Source organism: Artibeus jamaicensis, unplaced genomic scaffold (assembly GCF_021234435.1).
Source record: "Artibeus jamaicensis isolate MK-2021 breed Jamaican fruit bat unplaced genomic scaffold, CSHL_Jam_final contig_548, whole genome shotgun sequence".
Lineage (NCBI taxonomy): Eukaryota > Metazoa > Chordata > Mammalia > Chiroptera > Phyllostomidae > Artibeus > Artibeus jamaicensis.
Genome location: NW_026521883.1, coordinates 7,713,032 through 7,737,895, shown reverse-complemented (window position 1 = coordinate 7,737,895; position 24,864 = coordinate 7,713,032). Strand labels below are relative to the sequence as shown.

At 41.4% G+C, this 24,864-nt stretch overlaps 1 protein-coding gene and 1 non-coding gene across 2 annotated transcripts in view; one reads left to right on the top strand and one right to left on the bottom strand.

The window, feature by feature from the left end:
• MAP2K1 (mitogen-activated protein kinase kinase 1) overlaps positions 1 to 24,864 on the top strand; it is an 83,689-nt gene that overhangs the window by 3,727 nt on the left and 55,098 nt on the right. The gene's annotated exons all lie outside the window — the stretch shown is intronic.
• Positions 5,069 to 5,200, bottom strand: LOC119057155 (small nucleolar RNA SNORA51). The gene has a single exon (XR_005084020.2). It is a non-coding gene; the product is annotated as a small nucleolar RNA SNORA51 (small nucleolar RNA).

Here is a 24,864-nt window from a genome sequence, read left to right as displayed (position 1 = left end):
AGAGAATGGAAAGATGGTTATCAGGTGGAGGGGTGGTGGAAATGGGGGGACGTTGGTCAGGTGTGTGCTCTGTACAGAACGCACTTGTGCAGAGTGAGTACATCAAAGACCTGAAGTAAAGCACAAGGGCGTGGTCAGTCTGCTGTGTCGAGTCCTGGGGATTCACTGAGAGTAGATATTAGGTCTCTCACCACACACACAAAATTGATTATGTGAGGAGATGGATATGGCTAATTAGCTTGACTATAGTAATCATTTCACTGTATATGCATTTATCAAATCACCGCCTTGTATATCTTAAATATATTCATTTTTTAAATAAAAAATGCTATTGTACTATAAATCTGCATTAGTCAGGATAAACTAGGTTATGTGGAGGTAACAACCACAAAATCTTACTAATTTAACACACTTGCCAGTCAGTGGGAAACTTTGTTGATTGGAATCCATCAGGGACCAGACTGATGGCAGTACCCTTCAGAAATATGCTTATGTGAGAAGGGAATCTTGAGAAACACATTTTGGCTCTTAGAAGTTTCTGCCCACAAGTGGCACTTGTCACTTTCGCAACCATTTCATTGGCCAAAGCATATCACATGGCCACACTGATCTTTATAGGTGGGGGTCTTCTTGGAACTAGGATATTTGAACAGAAGCAGTGATCACCCCATACTTTTATTTGAGTGTCTTACCTTTTAATTTTAAAAGCCACATAGCATGTTTCTGAGCTCTTCATTCATAATGCTTTATTTGTATCCAGCTCATTACTTCTCCTGGCGGCAGAGCAGCCAGTCATGTGCCCGTGCCACATTTTACTCACTCCTCTGGGATTAGACCGCTTACGTTTCCAGCTCCTTGCTGCCTCAGACAGCGCAGCCCTGACTGCCACTGCTCCTTTTGGATCCTTGTGAGAGTTCCCTGTGGAATGTTCGACCTTAGGCAAGTCCTTTGTATTTTCTGACTTTTAGTTTCCTGGTCTGTAAAGTGGAGATAATAATTTACAAAATCTTTACCTTAATGGCTCATAAGGCCCTACCTAATCAGGTCCTTTGTTTTCTTCCACGCACTCTGTCTGGCCGCACTGTTCTCTGTGCTGTACCGCAGTTGGGTGGGCACGTGCCTATCTCAGGGCCTTCGCACTTGCCCTTCCCTCTGCCCGGAATGCCCTTCCAGATACCCACACGACTGGCTTCCTCACTTCCTTCAGACCTCTTGCTTAAAGTGTCTCCACACAGAAGACAGCCTGATCGCTATCTAATATAACACTTCCCATCATTCTCTACTCCTTTTCCTTTGCAGTTTGTTTCTTCATAGCCCTTGCCACTAACCAGCACTGCATTGTGTACGAGTATTTATCTGCCCCTCCCCAACTAAAATGGAAGCTTCATGAGGGTGGAGGCTTGGCTTTGTTTCTTGCTCCGTGCGTGCGTAGAACGGTATCTGAAAATGTACTCCGTAGGGATCTGTTGATGAAATATTCCTACCTTAAAGGAGTATTGTGAAGATTAAAATACTTTAAGCACTTTGACAACTGTAAGGTGCTGAATAAATGGGAGGGTACATTACTTGGCTTTGGTGGCATCTCTAGACTTTGGATTTTGAACTGTTTCAGGGTAACCCTGAAACACTCAAACTTACTGAATCTTTGTATTCAGAGCATAGTTTGTAGCATGAGCAATTCTGCCAGGCTTATAAGGGACACACGTCTGTTAGCATGTGAGGCCTTTAAGGAAGGGAATACAAAGGTTGTGATAGGTTGATGTTCTCTTTTGGGGGCAGGGAGGGTTCTCGAATGGTCTTTTCATGATAACTAGGAGCTTTTGAAGTGGTTGTAATTGATTTTGTAGTTTTGAACTTGGATGCTTCTACCGGTTTGTTGCAATAACTAACGGTGGTATTGTCTTTTGAGAACAGTTGCTGGTGAAAAGTAAGTCCAGCTGAAATCCATGTCTTTGGGAAGAATGTCTTTCCTTGCAGCAGATAAAGGAATGGCAAAAGGTTCATGAAGATGACTTAGCCCATGACAGATGTTCACGGAGCTCTTGTTTGAACATTAACACTCACAAAATTCTACTTTCACTAATTTACACACTTTGAAAGAAAGGGAGAAAACACTTCAGTAGCAGAGCAGCTACACTCATCTAGTTTGATTTTTCTCTCTCCCAATTCACCTGCATTGGTCCACACTGAGAATCCCTTTGTGTTCCTCCTGGTCTCTGCATGCTGCTTCTTACCTCTGCCTACTCTTGCTCACATGATTTCCTTTGTCTGGAATGACCTCCTCTGCTTTCCTGTGTGATTTTATTTCTATTTTGTACTTGCCACCACACTGTAGCTTCTGTGAGAGCAAGGACCACGACTGTCTTGTGTACTGGTACTTCCTCAGCATCTAGCACAGTGTCTGGAACAAATGAATGTGACCCATCTTTCAACACATAGCATAAATCTCATCTTAACCTCGGTTTTCCTCATTAGTAAAGTAAGAATGATTATATTGGGTTGACCAAAAAGATCACTTGAATTTGGTAAGTGGCTCTAGTAGTGCTTAGCTGTCTTTAACTTCATTTGAAACAGTTTTGTTAGATTGTATTGTGACAGCTGTCATGTCAGCGTACATTTAAAAAAGACATCAAAATTGGTGAATTTGTATGTAGCCATTTTAATATCAGAGATGGAAGAAAATATGCAACATTTTTGGCATACTGTGCTTTATTATTTCAAGAAAGGTAAAAATATAACTGACACACACAAAAAGATTTGTGCAGTGTATGGAGAAGATGCTGTGACTGATCGAATGTGTCAAAAGTGGTTTGCAAAGTTTCATGCTGGAGATATCTCTTTTTTTTTTAGATTATATTTATTTATTTCTATAGAGAGAGGGGAAGGGAGGGAGAAAGAGAGGGACAGAAACATCACTGTGTGGTTGCCTCTCATGCGCTCCCTACTGGGGACCTGGCCTGCAACCCAGGCATGTGCCCCGACTGGGAATCAAACCAGCGACCCCCTGCTTCACAGTCCGGTGCTCAATCCACTGAGCCACCCCAGCTAGGGCATGGTGATATCTTGCTGGATGATACTCCACAGTTGGGTAGACCAGTAGAAGTTGCTAGTGATCAAATCAAGACATTAAATGAGAACAATCAACGATATACCACGCAGGAGATAGCCGACATACTCAACATATCCAAGTCATTAAAGTTATTGGTGAAAATGAAAAAATGTGTCTTTTATTCTACGGAAAGAACTAAATGGCTTTTTGGCCAGCCCAATACGACAAACTTGGGAGGTGGGCAGGCGAGCATCCTCTGAAACCATGTGTAGGAAAGCACTGCCATGGTTGCTGGGGTGCCGTCTGAATGGCACGTGTTGTTCAGGATGCCAGCTGTGATTTCTTCCTTTTCAGAAAGCTGACTTTTGCCCTTCGTTCTTTACCACATTTACAAATGTTGATAAATCATGTTGATTTGGACATTTTATATGCTGTCCATCCTTTAAAATCTAACCCAGTCCTGCACCTAATCAAGCTTTGAGATCTGACTTCCTGTTTACAGCAAGTCGAGGACAGAGAAACAAGTTAAATGACACTAGGAGGACACAATCAGACCAATCCAGGATGTGGAACATTCATAGTCTCTTTAAATAGTCAGTGGCATGGGGAAAAAGGCTGGGTGGGGAATAGGCAGAGGTGCTGTTCTGGAAGAAGAGGCTAAGGAACATACATGCCAACCAAATGGATTGAACCTCAACAGGGTCCTGGGTCGAAAATCGAAATAGCTGTAAAATGCATTCTTGCATCAATTAGGGCAATTTGAATAGAGAGTTATTGTTATTTTTAAGACATATTAGTATTATGACTGTGTAGGAGAGTATTGTAATAAGTGATGCATGAAACTTGGTTTGAAATGGTTTAGCAAAAAATGCACTTACAGTGGATAAAACCAATGGGGCATATGTTCACAATCGTTTATTTTAATTGGTTAGTTTATGAGTTTCACTGTTTCAGTCTTTCCATCTTCCTGTGTGTTTGGAAAAATTCATAATACATTTTTTAAAAGTACCCAAAGAACAAAATTTATCCTAAGTGTTATGCCCTTCTTAATTAACCCATATTTCTGTCATTTTGAATATCTGGCCTAACACTATAATAAACAATGCAATATCATTTTTAATCATAAATGCTTTCTTGATTACTAGGAACCATACTGTTTTGAACTTGGGTCTTTTAAAACTATTGATACCAAGTGAATAATTTTGGGTTGAGTGGACAAAGCCAAAATAATGCCTAAACAAACAACTTCTTGCTAGCTTTTGTCTCTATGAATTGGTAGTTATTTCCAGCCCATCCACAGGAAGCATAGGTCAAGTGATGGTGAATCTTTCTGACATGCTGAGAAAACCGATCTGGAGACCCTGCAGGCTGGGAAGATGAGGTGAGCCTAAGAAGAAAGCCTTGGGTTTTGTTCCTGTTGTTTTCCTTCCAGAAGCTGCCAATTTTGAAAAATCATCCTGGTCTCTTACTGATACTTGATTGTGGTTTTACTTTATGTCCTGTGTCCTGGTTCTGTTGCTGGAAACCCAGAACCGTTTGGAGGCTCATAAACCTGTTTGCAAAATTAACACCTCCCCCAGTGAATGGTGTTTTGTTTTAAAGTAGCAGGTGTTCTCTGAATCCCGTGCAGGGACTGCTAAAAATGCTGATCCTGCCTCTAATTTCTGTGGGGTAGATCCCAGGGGCATTCTACTTTGATGTCAGCAAGGGAGTCAGATTAAGAATAGGTTTCATGGGAGTTGAAGAAAAAGTGGACAAGGATAGAGTGACCTCTTTTCCCTTCACCGATTCTTTGAGTATTTGCCTGCTTAAGCACAAGTTTCAAGAAATTTTAATATACAAATACCTTTTAAAGAAAGAACCTACAGACATTAAGATTTCTAGTTTAACTTTCGGTTTTTCCGTATGTACATATTTGAGAGTTGTGATCAATTGATGAGTCTTCCACTCCCCCACCTCCCCCTTTTCCATGTCCCCCCATTCACGATACAGAAATATAATCCCATGTTTTGTTTTTTTCCATGTTCTCCCATTCACAACACAGACCAGGCAGAGGGCCTGGGCCAAGGTGTATATGGGGTGGGTCCATTCTTCCTCCTCTTTCTGTACAGGTGGTGTAAGACCACAGCCCGTGGTAAGCACCGGGAGGCCCCTTTGCCAGTTTTTACACAGGCACATAACCCTCATAAACCCTTGTTATTTATTTTGGGGTGAAGAGTAGATTTTGATAGGGTCTGGTTTCACAATTGACACTTTGTTAATTATTTAGGTGGCTTCCAGACTTTTATTATTTATTGATAACTCTTGTAAATGTTTTGGATCAATTTATTTTGTTCTGCTTTTAGATTACTTCACACACAGAATCAGAGGCAGTGAACCGTTACCACTTTTGTTACACATTAACAGAATATGTTCCAAAAATATATACAACTAATTTGCAATGTATATTTCAACTGTTTCCTCAAGATTCAGGAAGGGTTTTTTTCTTTTTTCTGTTTAGCGTTTTTTGGTAGTTTAATAGGCAGTACAAGGGCTCCTTTAAAGATCAGTCTGCTTTACTTAAATAGTTAGCCAGGCTGTATTTTTGAAATGGGATTATTTTTCTGTATTTTGCCGGTTCAGTTTCATATGTAGCGACTGCTCACTGAATGTAATTCACTGTGCTGGAAGCTGCAGATAGGTGAGTAAGGCTGTTTTTGCCTCCAAGGATCTGAAAATCTCACATAGGAGAAAGAGGTTGCAAGGGCACAAGAAGGAAACAAGTGGCTGTAGAGTAAGAAAAGTGCCCTAAAAGAAGAGGTACAAAGAAAGTACTGTCGGAGCTCACTGAGAGGAGGAAGACGCACATGCAGTGGAAGGGATTAGGAGAGCCTTCATGGGGGAGATGACATTTAAGCTAGGTCTGGAAGGATGGCTAGGATTTCCATGGGAATGTTTGGGGAGGGAGGAGGCAGGAAGAGAGTGAAAATGAGCCACTTTATACAAGTGGGAAAGCTTGGGATGCTTGGAGGAGCCAGCCAGGAGTCTGGTGTGCCTGGAGCATCGGTGCAGGTCGCAGGAGATGAAGCTGGAGAGGTAGGTGGGACAGTTTTGTGGTGCTGGTTGGACAGTCTGAAAAGTTACAAGTAAACCTTTCTTACCTGCTATTTTAAAAAATATCTCAATAGTTTTTATATGCTTTGTATTTTGTTTTTCTCCTTGGGTTATATCTTTTGTTAATCCACGTACTGTATAATTACTTGTCTTCTAGCTTATTGAGGCAATAGGTCAATGTGCTTTGTGTTTTGAAGTTTTATATAGTATGTGGTTACTACATTGCCCCATTGTGATATTATCCTTTTATGTTGTATTACTTAACAAAAAAATTATTTTAGTCTTCAAAAGCATGTCTTTTTTATGGGATAGCTTACCTTTCTTTAGTATTTAGACATTTATCATTTCTTCATAACTAGCAGGAGTATGTGGCTTCATTTTCTTCCAGCCTTTTCTCTCCCTTAAATGGTTAACTGTTTGTCCCATGTGCAGTTAAGGAATTAATGTACTTGGCATGAGGTATGGGTCTAAGTTAATTTTTCTCCACAATGAGTTCTAGTATCTTACCGGAGTTTATTAAACATGATTTATTTATCCATCTGTTACAGTTTCAAGTTTATCTTTATTTGGTCTTTATGACATCTTGTTCTGTTTCTAAAATTTTAACTTTTATGCAGTTTTGGTAGCATTATTGTTTTTAAATTTTGATAAGATTAGGTTAAAACTTTAAAAACTTTCATGGTATACTTTTCCATTTATTAATGCTTCCTGTGATAATGTTATAGTTTCTTCTGAATAATTCTCTTGTGTTCTGAGTTAATATTTCAGATACTTAATATTTTGCTGCTGTTGTGATTGAACCTTTTAAAATTTGTTTTTCTGCCCTTGCCTGTGTGACTTGTTTGTCTCATGGACTGAAAGGTCACTGGTTCGATTCCCGGTCAGGGCACATACGCAGTTTGCAGTCAGGGCATGTATGAGAAGGCAACCATTTGATGTTTCTCAAATTGGCGTTTCTCTCTTTCCCTTGCAATGGGAAAAAAATTTCCTTGGGTGAAGATAAAATTTGTCTTTCCATCGTTGCTATGGTTTGATTTGTATGAATTATTTCCTGCAGCTTTGTTAAATTTACATATTATATCTAGTAATTTTTGATTGACTATATTTGCATTTCTAGATTTACTAGTGTCGTCTGCAAAACACAATTTTTCCTCTCAGCACCTTTTATATTTTATAGCTGTCTCACCTTTAATTGCTCTCAATAGCAGTTCTTGTGTTCCAAGGGAACACTATCAAGTATAATGAAGCTTCCCAAGGACCTTCTGGGCCAAGGACTTTTCTGCTTTTTCCAAGGAGCCGTGAACATAGGAAGCAGCTGCCGGCTTTAGAGAAGTAGAGCCTGTTAGGGGACCTCCTAGGTCTAGTCGAGTGCGGGAGACCGGTCCCAGCGAGGGGGAGGAGCTTGCTGGCAGTTCACACGGCTGAAGAGGGAAGAGACGGGGTTGAGCTTTCATCCCCACTTACTTTCTTACGGTGTATGTATTACATTTTTTCCTTTGGGACATTTACTTGGTTTGAAAATTTTCCCAGTTTACCCAATGCTGAATTTTGGTAACCTTATCCAATTATTCTAAAAATAATTTTTTAAAAACTTCTTTATTTAAAAAAATTAAAGATTTTATTTATTTTTAGAGAGAAGAGAAGGAAGGGAGAAAGAAAAACATGGATGCATGAGAGATACATTAGTTGTTTGCCTCTTGCAACCCCCAACTGGGGACCTGGCCCACAGCCCAAGCATGTGCCCTGACTGGGAATCAAACTGGCAACCTTTCATTTCTTAGACTGGCACTCAACCCACTGAGCCACACCAGCCAAAGCTAAAAACATCTTTTCAAGTAATAATCTGAAGCTGTGGAGAACATACCTCTCTATTACCACTCTCCCAGGTGTTTGAGAGAAAAGGGAAATAAGGAAATGGGGGGAGGAAAGAATATTATAGTCCAGGATCCTTAGTAGGGAGCCTATTTTTAAGCTTCAGAATGATAGTTTTAAAAGCAGTGGTTTTCAAAATAACCGCAGACAAAAGTCCTCTTGAAATGAATGCCTTTCTGGAATTGACCTATTTTGAGTTTAACTGTTACCAGGAAAGGTTCAGAATCTTGAATGCTCTTAAGTGCACAGTTGAGTTAGGTGAATGATCCACTTGGGTTCTAGATTCAGGTTAAGTCTTGAAATTTGGGGAGTTGGATGAAGACATGACTGATTAGCCAGTCATATTGCCATATTCATAGGTTTGTCTTGATCCAGGTTATGTTTCCTTCTTTACTGAGTTAAACTTACATATCCAGGTCAGTTCTGAAAAATTAGATGAGAACTTCATTATATTTGAGAGTCCAGAGTCAAAATTATTTGCACTGTTTGATTTCATACACCCTTCAATAAATACTTAAGAATGTCCTTGTTGAGGGAGGCCTCAGATGTTCGCATGGACTCCAAGCTAAATGTAAACCTTTGTCTAATGGCTTACTCAGATGCAGACTGAAATGCTACCGGATGCCAGCCTGCATTTCAGTCCGCCTCTCCCCGGCCCCTCTTTTCTGCTCCTTCTCCTCCCCATGCCCTGCCCAGCCTGTGGAATGGTGGGGAAACAAGAGCAAGTTAACAGTCCAACAGTTATTAGTCCTAGAAAATTTATCCTGCTTACCTGAGCCATTTGTGTTCACTGGTGTAAATTTGGTCATTTAAACCATGGAAAGATTCCATTTACCAAAGGAAGGACTAGTGGAATGAACATTTGGAGCAGGCTCTTAACACAGTATATTAATTTAGATGAGATTGTAATACTTATTATTTTACTGGAATATTCCTAAAACAGACTCCTTTGCCTTGTTTTATTTTGGTATCTAAAGTAATGCTGGGTTAGCCATAAATGTAGTTTGCTGCTTTTCTATTTCTGAGTATACTGAAAAATTACCAAAAAGAAAAAAAGAAAAAGATAGTCATAAGCATTTCTAAACTTTAAGAAGGCCATAAAATATTAGGGGAAGTCAAAGTTAGTGAGGAAAGTACCGCAAACCACCAACAGGTGTTTTAGTTGCATTGAATCAAGTTTCAGCTTGATAGGCGATCACAGGGAGGAGTTTTGTGAATTCCTGGATGCTGGTGTGAGGTGGAAGGGACACAGGGTAAGCGGAAATCAGCAGTTCCGGAGGCTCAGAGGACTTGGGTTACAGAAGGCTCACCCGTGGTTGAGAACTTGGAATGATTCCTGAGCAGGTTTCTTTCCTTTTGAAAGACAGGGGCTGCATCTGTAGCCACATCTGTAGGACCACGGCTGTTACTCTGTAGGGCAATAATTAAGTATGGGTCCTAGATTGGGAAGGAACAGTAGGATGAAGTCAAAAGACATGAAACTTTTCTCCCTGAAGGACATCATAACTGGAAAAAGTACTGTCAGTCTATTGACATCCATTATCTTGAATTTGCATTAAAATTCTGCAAGAAAGGTCATAATATTCTATTGTACATATAAGGAAAATGAAATTCAGGGAGTTAAGTAATTTGTGCAAGGCTGCACAGCAGTAAGTGCTGGAACTAAGTTTAGACCCAGGTCTGTCCTAGTCTAACACCCACGCTTTCCCCACACGCCCTGCAGAGGTTGCATCAAGTGCCGGAGGCCTTTGTAGAGCTTCATTCTCCAAACTGTAGCTACCAGCTGTATGTAACTATTTGTTTAAATTAATGAAAATTAAAGTTAAAAAAATAAAAAATTTTAAATATTTATTTATTTGTTTATTATTTATAGAGAGAGGGGAAGGGATCGAGAAAGAGAGGGAGAGAAACATCCATGTGTGGTTGCCTCTCACATGCCCCCCAACTGAGAACCTGGCCCACAACTCAGGCCTGTGCTCTGACTGGAAATTGAACCGGGAACCCTTTGGTTCATAGGCCAGCACTCAGTCCACTGAGCCACACCAGCCAGGGCCGTCATTTCTTAACTCGCATGGCATATTTCAGGGTCCCAGTGGTCGCATATGGCTAGTGGCTACTGTATTGGAGAGCTCAGATGAGAACATTTCCATCATTGCAGAAAATTTGATTAGTGTCTAGAGGTTACTTAATTTTACCCTTTAAAAAAAATTACTGACTTTTGAGACAGAGGAAGGAAGAAAGAAAGACAGAGAAACATTGATTTGTTGTTTCACTTATTTCTGCATTTCTTGGTTTCTTCTTGTATGTGCCCTGATCTGGGGTGGAATGTGCTACCTTGTCGTATTGGGACAACGCTATAACTGAGCTATCCAGCCAGGTCTGACTTCACCGCCCTGGCCCCCCTCCCCTCTTTTTTTTTTTTTTTTAAGATTTTATTTATTTATCTTTAGAGGGGAAGTGAAGAAACACCACACATTGATGTTTCTCTCCCTCTCTTTCTCGATCCTTCCCCTCTCTCTATAAATAATAAACAAACAAATAAAAAATTAAAAATTTTTATTTAAAAAAATTTAAAAATAGAAGTATCTTTACTGAGAGAGGGAGAGAAATATCAATGTATGATTGCCTCTGGGAACTGGACTGTAACCCAGGCATGTGCCCTGACTGGGAATCGAACGAGGGTTGTTTGGTTCGCAGGCCCGCACTCAATCCATTGAGCTACACCAGCCTGGGCCCCCCCTCCCCTCTTTTTAAGTGAACATATCCTCAGGATTTTATTGTCACATAATAAAACAAAATATGAAGTTTAGAATTGTATCACTCGGCCCTTTCTCTTCTTATCTCCTCCTAGATCAAAATGCTTGCGTCTCGTAATAGCCAGCATTCTCTTAAGGTCTGCAGTTAGGCTCAGTGCAGTCAGTCCTCAGCATGATCTTCTTTGTAGTTTTAGCTTTTCTGCGGACGGCTCAGCCCGCCCACCATAGCCACTCTGCTTCCTGTCAATGCTGCTTTCCCTGCGCATACAGAGAATCCTTGCCATTCTCACTGTTACTTTGTGGGGTTGATGCTTCTATCAGCAAGGACAAAGCCAATTTAATTTTGTGAAGGAGAAAATGAAGGACTAAGGCAGGAAGTAACTTGTTCATTGTCATACATCTAATTAATCCAGGCCTTAGGACTGGTGGCTTTTCCTTTGCTCCACATTCCCTTAAGGAAAAAAAAAAAAATAACGGAGATACAAATGCAAAAGGAGTGACTCCCCTATTCTCCAAACTTTGCTTGGACTTTAAACTAGGTTCTTCCCAAAGTACAGCTCTGCATTTTCCTAAGTTCAAAGGGCATGTCTGGATTGGTTTTCCCTAGGGAAATGAAAGATGTTTGTTGGAAAGAAATTCCATACTCAGTATATGAAATAACACTCTGATTTCTCTGGTTCTTCCTCTGACTTCCTACCAAGCACTTTGTAATTGAACTTGCAGCTGCTAACCATTTGTCCCCTGAATAAGAAGACAACTTCAAAACAGGTCAAGTGACAGAAGTACGAATACTTTGAATGCGAGCAGCTGCTTGTTTTTTGCTGTTGATTTGAATGGCATTTGTGTTGAGGTCAAATAGATTTAGATTATGACAGACATTTCAGTAGATTTCTAACTTATGTGTTAAGAAGGTAAAGATGTATTAACATTGATTTAACCGATATGTACCGGTGTACCTGCTATATACCAGGCACTGAGCTGAGAGATGGACAAAAAGGACTCTTGCTCACAATTGAAAAGGATGCCAATGTTATGGGCAAACTGAATGCACTTTAAATTCTTGTCTGAATTTTGTCAGTATTTGCCATCCACATATTTACTTACTTAGTCCTGAAATTAAGTAAAAGCTCCAGTTTGGATCATAGCTTTAAAGTAAACTGAAGACTCATGTGCAAATGTCCCTTTAGTAGATGCTATTAAAGGCATTTAAATTACACACTCCAGCATCTAATGACAGTCTAAAGTGTATGTGTGTGTGTTTGGGGGATAGGCGTGTGGGAATGAAAAGGAGGCATTGTGCCGGGGTGATATTTTTAGGAAGCCTACATGTAATGTTTGATTTCATTATAATAGGCTCATTATTTAGAAAGTTGTCTTTCAGAAACTGAGAAATTAAAGTTTTGGGGTTTTTTTCCTAAAGAAATGTTAAAGTCATATGCATGAATATGCTCAGAGAGAGTGAAAACAGAAATGAGAATGACGGCAGGATATCCAGGACAGTGTCTGTTTGCCCCCCCCCCCCCATCCTGTATTCCAGAGGGGTCTGCGAGTCTGCAGGCGAGTCTGCAGGCGTTAGAGGTTTTAGGCTGCATTGCCTTTGAATAACAGCGCCTTGTGTAGAGGAAAAATGTGTGATCTGAGCTCCTTCCCTGGTGCAACTGGTAACTCACCACATGACCACTCTGCGCCTGCTGCTTCTCTGCAAAGTGGGGGCGGTGGCAGTGCTTTGCTTGCTGCCTTTGGGTTTATATAATGAACTCCACACAATCACATATGTCACCACTGAGCACACGTTGAGCTCTAAGATATTAAGTAGATTCAGTTTTATTGTTGAAAGGAATTTTGGAGATCTTTTGGCAGATAAAAAAAATCCAGGACTGGAAAGAAGGGTTGAGAATAGTTGGCCTTATCACACAGCAGGTGCTGTTTGAATTGTGATTGTGACTTTTGAGAAGGTGTGGCCTGGAGACAGTGTGGCTCAGTGGAAAGGCTTTGGAGCCAGCAGACTTGGGTTTGATTTCTGACCCTGTCTCTTACTGAGTGATCTTGTCCAACTTCTTTCAGATCCTTAAGTCTATTTACACATTTATGAAATGGGCATAATAACACCTGCCTAGCAGAAAGGATTTATAGCTATTATGTAAACTGCTTTTTTGATTAATAGGACTAATGGTAAGGGCCGGACCAGGTTTCCAGCCCAGGGTTCCTTATTCTCTCTCAGGTGAAACGGAGAGAAAACTCTTAACCTCCCAAAGAACTCCCAGTGATGGGGCTCTTCACCTGTTCTTTTATCTGTACAAACTTAGAGTGGAGACAATACCAGACATACTTGGAATTTGGGGGGATGTGCAGGAAGCAACAGAATTATTTTCTGTGAACAGGAGGCTGCCAAAGGTGCCAAGAAACAACTGTTGCACATTGCATCCCAACATAGACTCCTCCCAGCTTCTCCGGGACTGCACTACCACCCAGGAAACTCAGCTTTCCTCTTCAAGAGTTTAAAGAGGATTTCCTGGGCTGTGTGTGTGTGTGTGTAGGAAGGAATAGGGCGTGGTAGTCACTGACTTAAAGGGATGGTAACACACCCTTCCTGAGGCTCTAGCCAGATGTTGGGGATCAGTTCTAGGCAGATCTTGGGTTCAGCTTCTCCGTGGTTCATCCACACGTCTTCCCCAGTGGGCTTTGGCCTCTGCTCGTGCGGTGTCTTCTGGGATTTCTTTCTCCACTCCCAGTGCATGTTGAAATCCTGACCTTACGTTGGAGCGCAACTTGTAGGTCAGCACCTCTGTGGGTCTGCCGCAGACCTCTCTTCCACCCGTTCCAGGCACTGGTCACCTGCTGCTGCTTTCCGAGCGCTCTGTGCATGTCCCACCACACTTATGTTGTTTGTGTGACTCTATCTAGTTGGACTGGTGGGTCCTAATCATCATTATGTCCAGTGCATAGCATGTTCCCTGGAGTCTGGTTTGGTAAAATTTCATGGAATGACTAAACAAGTATTGAGATGGCAATAAAGGCAGGGCAGGAGATGCTCTGCTCCAAAGATCAAGGCTCTGCTAATCCCTGCAAAGGGATTACTGGTGTTTGATTATTTTCAGTTTATAGTGTCTTGGCCCAAGAGGGTCACAGTGTTGTGGTGACAACATTTTTTCTTCAAGGCTCTGTATGCTCTTCATAGTTTGTACATCCTTTATTTCCTCATGCATCCACATGAGACATTCGGGATGTGTGTTTACTCCATAGATAGGAAACTGATTCTGGTTAAGGGCCTTGTGCAAGTCATACAGGCAGCTAAGAGTGCCTGTAGACCTCTGTACTGCCCTTTCAGCCAATAGTCCCTTACTAATTGCCCAAAGGGCAAACTGGTGGTGACATTCTGTGGTGTTCCCTCAGCCCCATGCCTGGCACAGAGAAGACTCAGAGAATGTTCGGGGCTGGGTGGAGGATGGGCGTTTTTTGCACGCTGAGCTGAATACTTATTCCCAGCAAATGCTGGGCTCCTTAATAAATATGTGACATTGGTGGCTGAATATACATGGCACCTGTGGCTTTTCACACTTTCCCCCACGCCTCTCCAGGGACTCAGATAGGACAGATGGCCAGAGACATGGGGTTGTCAGCTCTGCATCCTCTCTGCAAATCGCATTCGGGGAAAAAGTTAAGTTTGTGCGGTAACACAATTTCAGTAACAGGGTTTTCATGCTGCTGGTAGTTGTTTAACACTCTGGATAAATCACACTTCAGCAGAACTCATTTGGGAACAGAGTCTAATTTCACTGTAGGTGGCTGCAATTCCCACCCACCAGTCCTCCTACACCCTTCCCCCTTCTCGATAAATCTAGGCTGATAAGGTGAATGTAACGCTAAGCCAGGCAGGCTATTTCTGGACCCAAGATAGCATTAAATTGTATTAATCATGGTTTTCACCACCAACACCTTTCTCTCTTCTGAGTACAGCTGCCTGCCCATCTTTAACTGCTAGGAATGGAAGAGATCTTGATAGTTCCTATCTGCTGGGAGCATCAAGAAGATACTGAGACCCAGAGAGGTGGGGCAGCTTATTCAGTATTAAATGGCTAGTGAAGGCCTCTGTTGAGGTCCAGGGCCCTGACTTCGCGGCTCCTGTTTTCTCCCTGCCCTACTCCCTGCCCTTTGATCCGTCTTACAAAAAGGGAAGAATTTTTATATTGAGTTCAAAATAAATAAAGGCGACTAGGTTTTTTTGTTGTTATTTTTCTTTTGTTTAAAAATTTTTTTTTGTTGTTTGTTTTATTCAGTTTTTCATTGTTAAAGGCTCAAAGCACAGAGTGAATTAATTTCCTGTTAATCCTCACAGACTTTCTTTGACATAGCTTTGGTAATGGCTGTTAAAGTCTTGACATATTTCTGTACAGTCAGCTGCAGCCCAGGGGTAATGCTGTGTGGATTTGACTGATAGGATTTAACTTTTAGGGGAAAAAAGAAAAAGAGGGAAGGATAATAAGTATATATAAAGGGAGAGAAAGAATAATGTTAATTTTTTTTTAATAGTATACCTTTGGCTCCTTGGCTTTAAAAATCATCAGATTTTGGTGTTCAGACTGCTGTAGATTATATAAATGCAGCAATAGGTCCAAGTTTGAAACTTGAAATAAAACAATCTTTCTCATTTGTCATAGAAGCTTCAGTGTTCTATGTTCCCAGCTAATGGACTTGGGGAAGCGCGGGAGCTCAGCAGCTGGCATGCCATGGACTGGTCTCTGGGCCTCCCCTGCTGTGGGTGGGCAGACCCTTTGTTCAGGTGGGGACTTTTGGGAGGGACACACATGCCTGGCCAGCCAGAGGGGTCTGATTAAGCTGCACGGGGGTGATGTCTGTAGCAGGAAGTCCAGCTGTAACACAGCAGATAATAATTCTTTGCACAGTATCTCACAGATAGTAGGTAGTCAGTGTTGATAGGCTTCTTGGTTTAAAAAATCTTTCTTTCTTGATTACAAAGATCTCAGTCTATTTAAGGGGAAAAGAGGAATAATTATGCCCTGCTCCTCTTCAAGTACCAGCTCTCCCACAGACAAAAACTCAGTTCTGGCTCTTAGTGTTATAGTAGTGATTTGTGGAGGCAGACAGCTGAGGTTGGAGTCCTGGCATCACTCCTCAACAAGGCATGGCAGTAGGGCTCATTATTCCACCTCAGTCGTACCTGGCTTCCTCACCAGTAAATGTGAAGGTGATAGTACTTGACTTATAGGGTTGTTTTCAGGGTTAAAGGTCTTTGGCATAACTCCTAAATCACTCACTGTAAATACTCAATAACATGTCCTGCTATTTACAATTCATTTGGTGTTTCTCCTTCAAGTTTATTGCCAATGTTTGAGAGTCTACCTCTCCTTTAATGTTGAATTCAGATATTTTGTTGAGCATGAAACTTCGCCTGGCCTGCCTTGGAAAAGCTCCAGTGGGACTGTCTGTAACTACTCAGGAGACAAACCACTTGTGCGTGTATGTGCGGTGATCTTCATACATGTGTTGTGTTTCACCACCTCCACTGGAGATCGAGAGTTCAGTCTCCATGCCCTGTCCCTAGTCCAGGCCTGGCAAAGTGATCTTTAAATGTGGAATGAATGACTGTTGGGGTCAGTTTACAGACCTCATGCGGGACAGATTTTCTCTACAGGTGTTCTTCAGAGATATAGTGGGTTCGGTTCTGGTCAACCACAGTAACATGAGTATTGCAGTAAAGCGGGTCGTAATTGTTTTTGCTGGTGGAGGGTCTTGCCTTCAATTTGTAAAAAAACACACCTTTGAAGTCCAGTAAAGCGAAGCACAATAAAACAAAGTATGCCTGTATTGGATTTTCACTGATATCAAATACAATGTTGTGCGCATTGATTTTTCTTGATAACCATTCTTGAATCATTTCTTCTTCATGTTTTTATTTTATTTTTTTAATAATTAAGCAAGAGCTGGGCTAGTTGGAGCCCTAGATGGAACCGAGATGTGCTTACCTGGCTTTATTGCAGGTAAAGTGCTTAAATTCAATGTCTGGCAAGAAGGAAGTTGGGAGGTGGTTTTTTTGTTTGTTTTTTTTTTAAGGTTTTTATTTATTTATTTTTAGAGAGAGGGGAAAGGAGGGAGAAAGAGAGGGAGAGAAACATCAGTGTGTGGTTGCCTGTCATGTGTCCTCTACCAGGGACCTGGCCTGCAACCCAGGCATGTGCCCTGACTGGGAACCGAACCGGCGACCTTCTGCTTCACAGGCCCATGCTCAATGCACTGAGCGCCACCAGCCAGGGCTGAATGTTTTGGAAATTCTTGTGGCACACTGGTTGAAAATCGCTGGTTTGGGGCATAAAGATGTTAAAGTTCCTCTCAGAATAGTCCAAGCAACTCCTAGGAAGTAGCTTCAGAGGCAGGATGTGGCAAACCAGTGGGTAAATGAGAGCCCTTCTCCTTTGGAAGCAAAGGAAGTAGGTGGGGAGAAGCGAAGAGAAGAACGTGGTGGACAGATCTCTCTGTGCTGCTCTGAGAGCATGCAGTCACCTATGAATGCCAGGCGGAGCCTGCAGGCTTTTCACTCCAAGGGACTGAGGTCCGGCCAATCCTTGATAATGCTGGTTTTGCAGTTGTCTTGTTTTTCCTCCGAAGCTCAATTTTAGTACATTTGTTTAATATGCAGTGGAGTATTATCTTGGTAGCTTTTGTTTGTAATCTGGATAATTGGTTTATTCTTTAATGCTCTTCAAGGATTCACAGTTAATGTGAGATGTCATCCACAGTCACACTCTTTTCTAACCAAAAAAGGCATTAAAAATAAGTATATCTTCAGTGTGTTTATCTGTGTACCTGTTTCTGTGTACCTCAGAACACGTTCTCACCCATTCTCTGCAGGTACTCATAACAGTCCCTTGTGAGGCAGGATAAGCGTGTGCTTCCATTGATTTATTTTTTCCCCATTTTTCAAAGACTGTTTTTGCTTTATTAATAATACCTTTTCCCCAGCTTTTGTGTGATGATCTCAACAAGTTTCAGAAGAATTGAGAAGACCAATTTCTAAATCATCTGAAGTAATTAATTTCAGTGGTTGGGGTTATGATGAGGCAATTCATAAAGTATACAGTAAGGGAAAAGCAGCAGTTTGATGAGATTTCATCTGCAGTGGGATTTTCAAAAGCATTCATCTGACATTTCCTTTCAAACTTAAACATATGCGTGCTTTAATGGTCGGAAAATAGTTTATGAGGTTATTGGATATGGGTATGAATTATGTGCAAATAGCCCTATGTATATTTTTGCAGGTAAGATACAGGTTTAATAGGTGTGGAACATGGGAGATGGATTGACTATAGCAGAGACCTCAACTTCATCATGTTTTTTAATGTAAAAGCTACCATATATTTACAAAAAAATTCATTAGTAAAATGCCATAGTATTACGAAATGTTAATATCAATATAAATATTTTCAGGAACATATTGAGTATATAAATGACATTTTTGGAAGGAGTATGCTTCCATTTAATGCAGATGAGGGATGTTCAAGATTAGATGACCAGTTGTCAGCATAGTTGATGGAGGGCACCAGATCTCCTGACTTCAAGTTCAGGGTTATTTCCTTGGAGCAGTCTGTGAGAGGTTAATTATCTAAAAGCGAAGATCCCAGTGGGCTTCCAAGGATCTGGAAAGCTGAGCTCTGCAGTTTTTAGACTTCAGATTTTTATATATGCTTTGTCTCCTGAGTTGTGTACCTCCTGACTCCATTTCTGTGAAGGTTTCGAATGAGAATTTTTTCACTTATCCAAATGTCGACATTGCATAAGCACATCATGGGCGATTTGGTCCCAAAACTGTATGCTTAAATTGTATCCTAGTCAAAGTATGCTGTCTTGCATTTATTTTAGATTTTTAAACACAGCGACAGGCAAACGGAGGTTTACAGATGTGAGTATGTAAAACACAATTTATTCTTGTATGATTATTTAATTATTGTATTATTTCCCATATGAACAACTATAAACTACTTTTTCTCATCCCTGTACTAAAACAAATATTCTTGTGACATTTTTTAGAAGCTAAGATGCCAAGCTGCTCTTTGCTGAAAACCCTATCCATTTTGAGGCATTCTAGACTGCTGTGCTGCAGCCATCCGTTTAGATTTTTTTCCACTTAAGATTTTAATTTAGCCCTGGCTGATGTAGCTCAGTGGATTGAGCACAGGCCTGTGAAGTAAAGGGTCGCTGGTTGGATTCCCAGTCGGGGCACATGCCTGGGTTGTAGGCCAGGTCCCCAGTAGGGGACACATGAGAGGCAACCACACATTGATGTTTCTCTCCCAATCTTTTTCCTTCCCTTCCTCTCTCTCTAAAAATAAATTTAAAAAATATTTTTAAAAAGATTTTAATTAATTTTTTATTGAGATATAATTGACATGAAACATTGTGTAAGCTTAAGGTGTACAATGTGCTGATCTGACACATTTGTGTATTGCAATCTGGTTACCACCATAGCATAAGCTAACACCTCCATTGTGTCACATAATTATCATTTCTCCTTTGTGATGAGAACATTTAAGATCCAGTTTCTTTGCAACTTTGAAGTATATAATTTAATATTGTTGACTATAATCACTATGCTGTGCATTAGATGTCCAGAACCTGTTTATCTTCTAACTGTAAGTTTGTGCCCTTCAACCAACATGTCATCAAAACCTAATTTTTTGGCATGGTGTACTGCACCGTTTGTGGTCCAGCCCCTGCTTACCTCCAGCCTCATCTGGGCATTCTTCTGGATGTATCTACTTTCTGGCCACTTGGAAAAGCTTGTAACTTTCAGTACCTTTTTGTTCATGCTGATGCCCAAGTCAGGTGCTTTTTTCTCTGCTGGAAAAACTGGTATCCCAAGACTAAGCTTGGGCATTACTTACTCTGATTTTCATTTTTCCTTCCTCATCTTAGATGGAATTGGGGTCTTTTTTCTGTCCCCATAACCCCCTGTACCCACCTCACTTTCAGCATTATGATCTACTTTATGCCGCAGTTGTTGCCATACTCGTTAGTATCCTTCCCTGTTTCTCTCTTTTTCTTCTCTGTATCTCTGTCTCCCTGTCTCTTAAACACACACAAACTGAGATTGCCTGGTGAGGGCAGGGACCTTGTCTTCCTCATGTGTACCATCCTAGCCTCCACCATAGATAGTGCTCGTCACACAGGGATTGCTCCATCATAAAGCTGTGTTGCATTTTCACAGCTATAAACATAATTAGGCGTAAACCGATGTCTGCTCCAGTTCCCTATCCATGGCCCCCCTCTAGTTTGGAGCAATTTTTGTGGTTTATATTCTCATGGTCACTTCTGTTTCTGTGGGACTCACAGTTCCCTTCCTGTGGTTTTTCTCTTCTTTTTTCTCTGTGTTTAACCAGTTTGAAGTTTGGTCCCCTTTTCCTGTTTTCCAACAAACAACAATAAGAACAAAATACATGTGAAGCTATTTGTGTCCATGGCAAATTGGATTTAAGGTCTGGGCAGGAGAATTATAGCAATAAAGACAACTTAAAATCTACTAGTATTAGGTAGTTTTGTCTTAAACAGCCTTTGCCACTCTGCCATGGTGCACTTTTTTCTTCCTCTCTTGCTACCTCACAGCCATTTCTAAAACAAGCTTTTTTCATTTTATTCAGCAACATAATTCAGCTCTCCAGCTCTAACTCCACGTGCTGCTGCTCAGGCCTGCTTCTGCAAGGATCAGGAGCAGGCCCTTCCAAACTACTGGCAAGCCTCCTGTCCTCTGCTGGCCTCTGCTGTGAGGGGTTGGTTAGCACAAACCAACCCCCCAGTGAAGTACATGATGAACCACTTATTTCCCCACCTTGCACCTTCTTTTCAGAAGACAGAAACAAGCACTATCAGTTTTGGTTTTAATTACATTTTGTGTTCTCTGGTTCATAATATTACTTCTACTTGGGTAGGTTTTGACCTTACTAAGCTAACTGCTATTGATTTAGTGACTTGACTGGTAGTCTTCCACGCTCCAGATTAAGGAGTTGAGTGCCTAGGTGAGCCCTGCTGTGGAATCGGAGAGCAGGGTTCCCTGAGCTTCGCTAGAGAGTGATCCAGGGAGTAGGATTTCCCCCGTAGGTGGTGTGTGCTTGGAGGTGAGGTTTGCGCAACCGGCCTTTGTGTACTTTGGTTAAGGAGAAGGGCCAAACATGTTGTTTTTGTATTTACGGGAGGAAACGGTTCTGAGGAATTAAGATTCCTCAGTGTTGACTAGAATTGGAGAGGTTCTGAGTGCTGTGATTCTTCTGACTACATCTTCCTGCCCTTGGCTGTGCTTTCAGGCACTTTCCTGGCTGTTGATCTTGTCTTGGGGACTTGATTGTTCTCATGGTTTTGGGTTATGAGGTCTAAGATTATGGTCACATTGGGTCCTGTACCCCTCCCCGCACTCCCACTCCGCATTGAAGAGCAACTTGCATCTTGGATTCACGGAGCAGTGTGGTGTCACCACCATTATTCATACATAGGTGTTTCCAAAAGGTCAGGTTTTCAAGAACAGGGAATGGGTGGTGTCAAATGCCTCATCTAAGGCCACAGTCAGTCAGCTTGTCCTTTCAGAAACTGCCAGCCACACCCATTTCTGTGGCCACCACCAGTCCCAAGGCTCCCCTTGTGTTTTTTCTCATGATGACCACACATTTATCGGACTTTCTGGCTGGGTTGTCCGTGGGACTTTCTTCCTTTCCACATTCCCTGCCCTTCCTCTCTACCCTTCCCTCCCTCAGCAGTGCCCTGTTTTGTTTTTATGGCCACCAGGATTTTCACTGCTTCTACCAGTGTGCTTTACCCGGGCAGTGTCTCCTCGCCTCCCAGCCCGATCAACATATGTCAGCTTTGGATGTTCCCTTGAAGGGAGTTCCTCTTTGGGTCGATTCAGTTTGTTGTCTTTTCAGGAACCTTGCCCTTTGAGCAGAACACAGTTCTCTACCTCAAAGGAATGAGTCACTAATGGGTAAACACCTGGTGTTAGAGATGAGCTAGTGGGGGATTTGTGTGAAGGACATGAGCTCTTCAGCAAAGTGTGGTAGGAGAAAATCAAGCTTTGGAGTTCCAGCCCTCACCTTGAGTAGTAAATTCCTTAATTGTTCCTGCTCTCCATTTTCATATCTGTAAAATGGGAACAACATACCTATTTTTAAAAAATGTTTTGTGAGGGTTAAATGAGTTAATGGATGGCATTTAGGAAGCTCATCTCCTACGTGCATCTAAATTCATTCTTTACCAGATTGTCACGACCCTCTTTTGCCCCTATCCAGGAAATGGGATATTCCATTTTGTCGTCTATGATCTTTTTTTCCTTCTCCTGCCAAATTCCTTTTTATATTTCTAGGAAGATTGACCCTTGGGAATTAATTCATAGGCGGTTAATATGAAACAATTTGCCCACTGAGGCAAAAGGAACTACAGGCTGTGAGTTCTTCAAAGCAACAATCTGACGCCCCTCTCTGATTCAGGACACTGTTCAGTGTTAAGAAGGGTCTGTGTTTGTGGGTCACCCTGTCCCTCCAGAGGTTCCTCTGCGTGTGTGCAGGCATGTGTTTTTCAGTGAGTCTGTGCGGAAACCTGCCATGGAGAGGTCATTTGTATGACTTCAGAAGCCTGTTTGAGTCCAAGGAGTAAGTTGATTTTATTTTTTTAAGGATAGGAATATGTAATTCTTATTTGTCTCTTTTTAAACTGGTTTGCTTCACTTTTAAAAACATTTGTTCATTGGCTTGGAAGCCACTTGATTTAAAGTGAAATTAAAGATAAACATCTGTCTTCATTTTTATCTTTACTTTTGTTTTATTCCCCCAACCCTTGCTCTTTGCTTTTAATATTCCTAACCCAGTTGTACACCATTGTCTACAGAGCAGACAATGCTCTGTAGCAGAGTGCCCTTTTTCCTTTTTTTGCTATAGAAAATTAAAAAAATTTTCAATTTATTGGGGATAACTTTGGTTAATAACAGTATATAATTTTCAACTGTACAGGATTATAATTCAACATCTGTCTAAATTTTGTGTATTGTTCTGGACCAACTGAGGCTCATTTTCCCACAAAACTTAGTCTGATTACTCTAGCGTATCTTGAACTACAGAGCCACCTGTGTCCTCGGACCCTTGTGAGAATTAGGGGGACTGTAGGACAGTCTGCTCCACAGTCATTTTGGGGAGTAGGGGTGAAACCAATGAAAGGCAATAAAGGTAGCATGTAACAAAATTGTACATTGTTTTCAGATTATTTATTTATTGCATGAAAATGTGAAAGGTAGGAATTTCATCAGTAAAATGGGGCTAACGGTGGTAATAACCCGGTGGTGGTAGGCAATTAAAGGAGCTCATTCACAGTTAGTGGTGTATGTGGCACAGAGCAGGTCTGTAATAAGTCAGTGGCAGGTACTATTAAATGTTATATTTATTAACAAATAATTAGCTACAACAGAAAAACAATATTTAATATTTGTTCAGCACTCAACATGACTCTAGCTTTTTACATTACACCCACATCCACTCTCTATAACCACCGCTTATTTATCATCACATCATTGTCTTAATCTATATTCCTTTCACTGTTGGCCTTCTGGTGTTGAAGTACATACATTCTCAGAGAACATTGGGGAAGATGAAGCAGTCACTTTAGTCTCAAAGGAAAATGCTGTCTCAAAGATAACTTTGAGTGGGATTTGTATGTGGACAGGAAATAAAGACCAGGGTTTCAAACTGTACCCCATGGGAAGCTAACCACTATGCTTGCAAAAATGTGTGGTACTTAACAGCAGAGTTCTATCTTTGGAGTGTTACAGGAGGAATCTGATATTATTAGGATTCAAGAATTTTAGCACTAAGGAGAACCTTAAATACTACTTAGTTTAACTCCCCAATTTTACCTATGAGGAAAATTGAGAGCAAGTGACTCGCACAAGTTCACAGAGCAGTAACTATCAAAATTGCACCCAGGTCTTCTGACTCCCAAAGCCTTCACACCTGTTTCCTGAGTATCTGCCAGCCACATGCATATTTCTCTATTTTCTGGTAGTTTCATGTGCCATTGTAAAAGACCAGCTCTGTGCTGACCCAGAATCAGCTGACTTCCTGCATGTATCTCTGGCCATGGAAGTGGGTTGGGGGCTGCTTTCAAGAACAGTGGCTGTAAGACTCTTCTCACCTACATACCTGTCATTAGGCACAGGAGAGTCAGCAGCCAACATGTGAGCAGCTTCATCAAGCAAAAGGAAACAAATACCTCTGCTACATTCAGGGAAGTACAGGATGAACCCTGCCAAACAATGATTGCACTGAAGCATGGCTCCCCACAGTTGGTTAAGAATCTAAGCCTAAAGATGGTCTTAGCACCCATAAGCAGAGGTCTGCAAAGGCCTATTATAGCTGGAGGAGGTCTAGGAAACTTCCTCCTGCCCAAGATCACCACAGACACAAGGTAGAGTTTGGCTGCCATGGAGAGGGGGGCAAGTCGTGCTCACGGGGCCTGCTTAAGAACTGAGGCTGAATCAGGACAAGAGAGAACCTACTACCCTCTACCTGTTCCTGCCATAAGCTTAGCACCAGATGAAAGTAATTTCCATTTGCCCTGGAGGAGAGACAAAGCATAGAGAAAGACCCCACTCTGTGAACAGGCATTACAGGACAGTTCAGAGCTGATGGAAGAGTAGGAACACTGAGAAGAAAACCATACAGCTTCGATACTACTCTTAGCACAAGATAAAACTCATTGCTGGATAAATTTGCAGGCTTTGGTGTGTTAACATTAACAAGAAAACCCAAATCCAACCCAACTCCTAACTAGCACTAACAGCATGACAGAAGAATGTGCCCGTTATGAAGCATAAAGACAATTTACTTCAGTCTGTGTTCTTCTGTGATAATGTCCAGCATTCAGTCAAAAATTACAAGACACAAAAATCAAGTGAGAGAGGGAGGAAAAAAACAGCCTCTTACCAAGAGATAAGGTAGTCAACAAAACCAGACCCAGGTATGATGGAGATTTTGGAATTATCAGACAGGGGCTTTAAAAACCATGATTAGTATGTGAAAGGTGGATAACACGCATGAACAAATGAGGAAT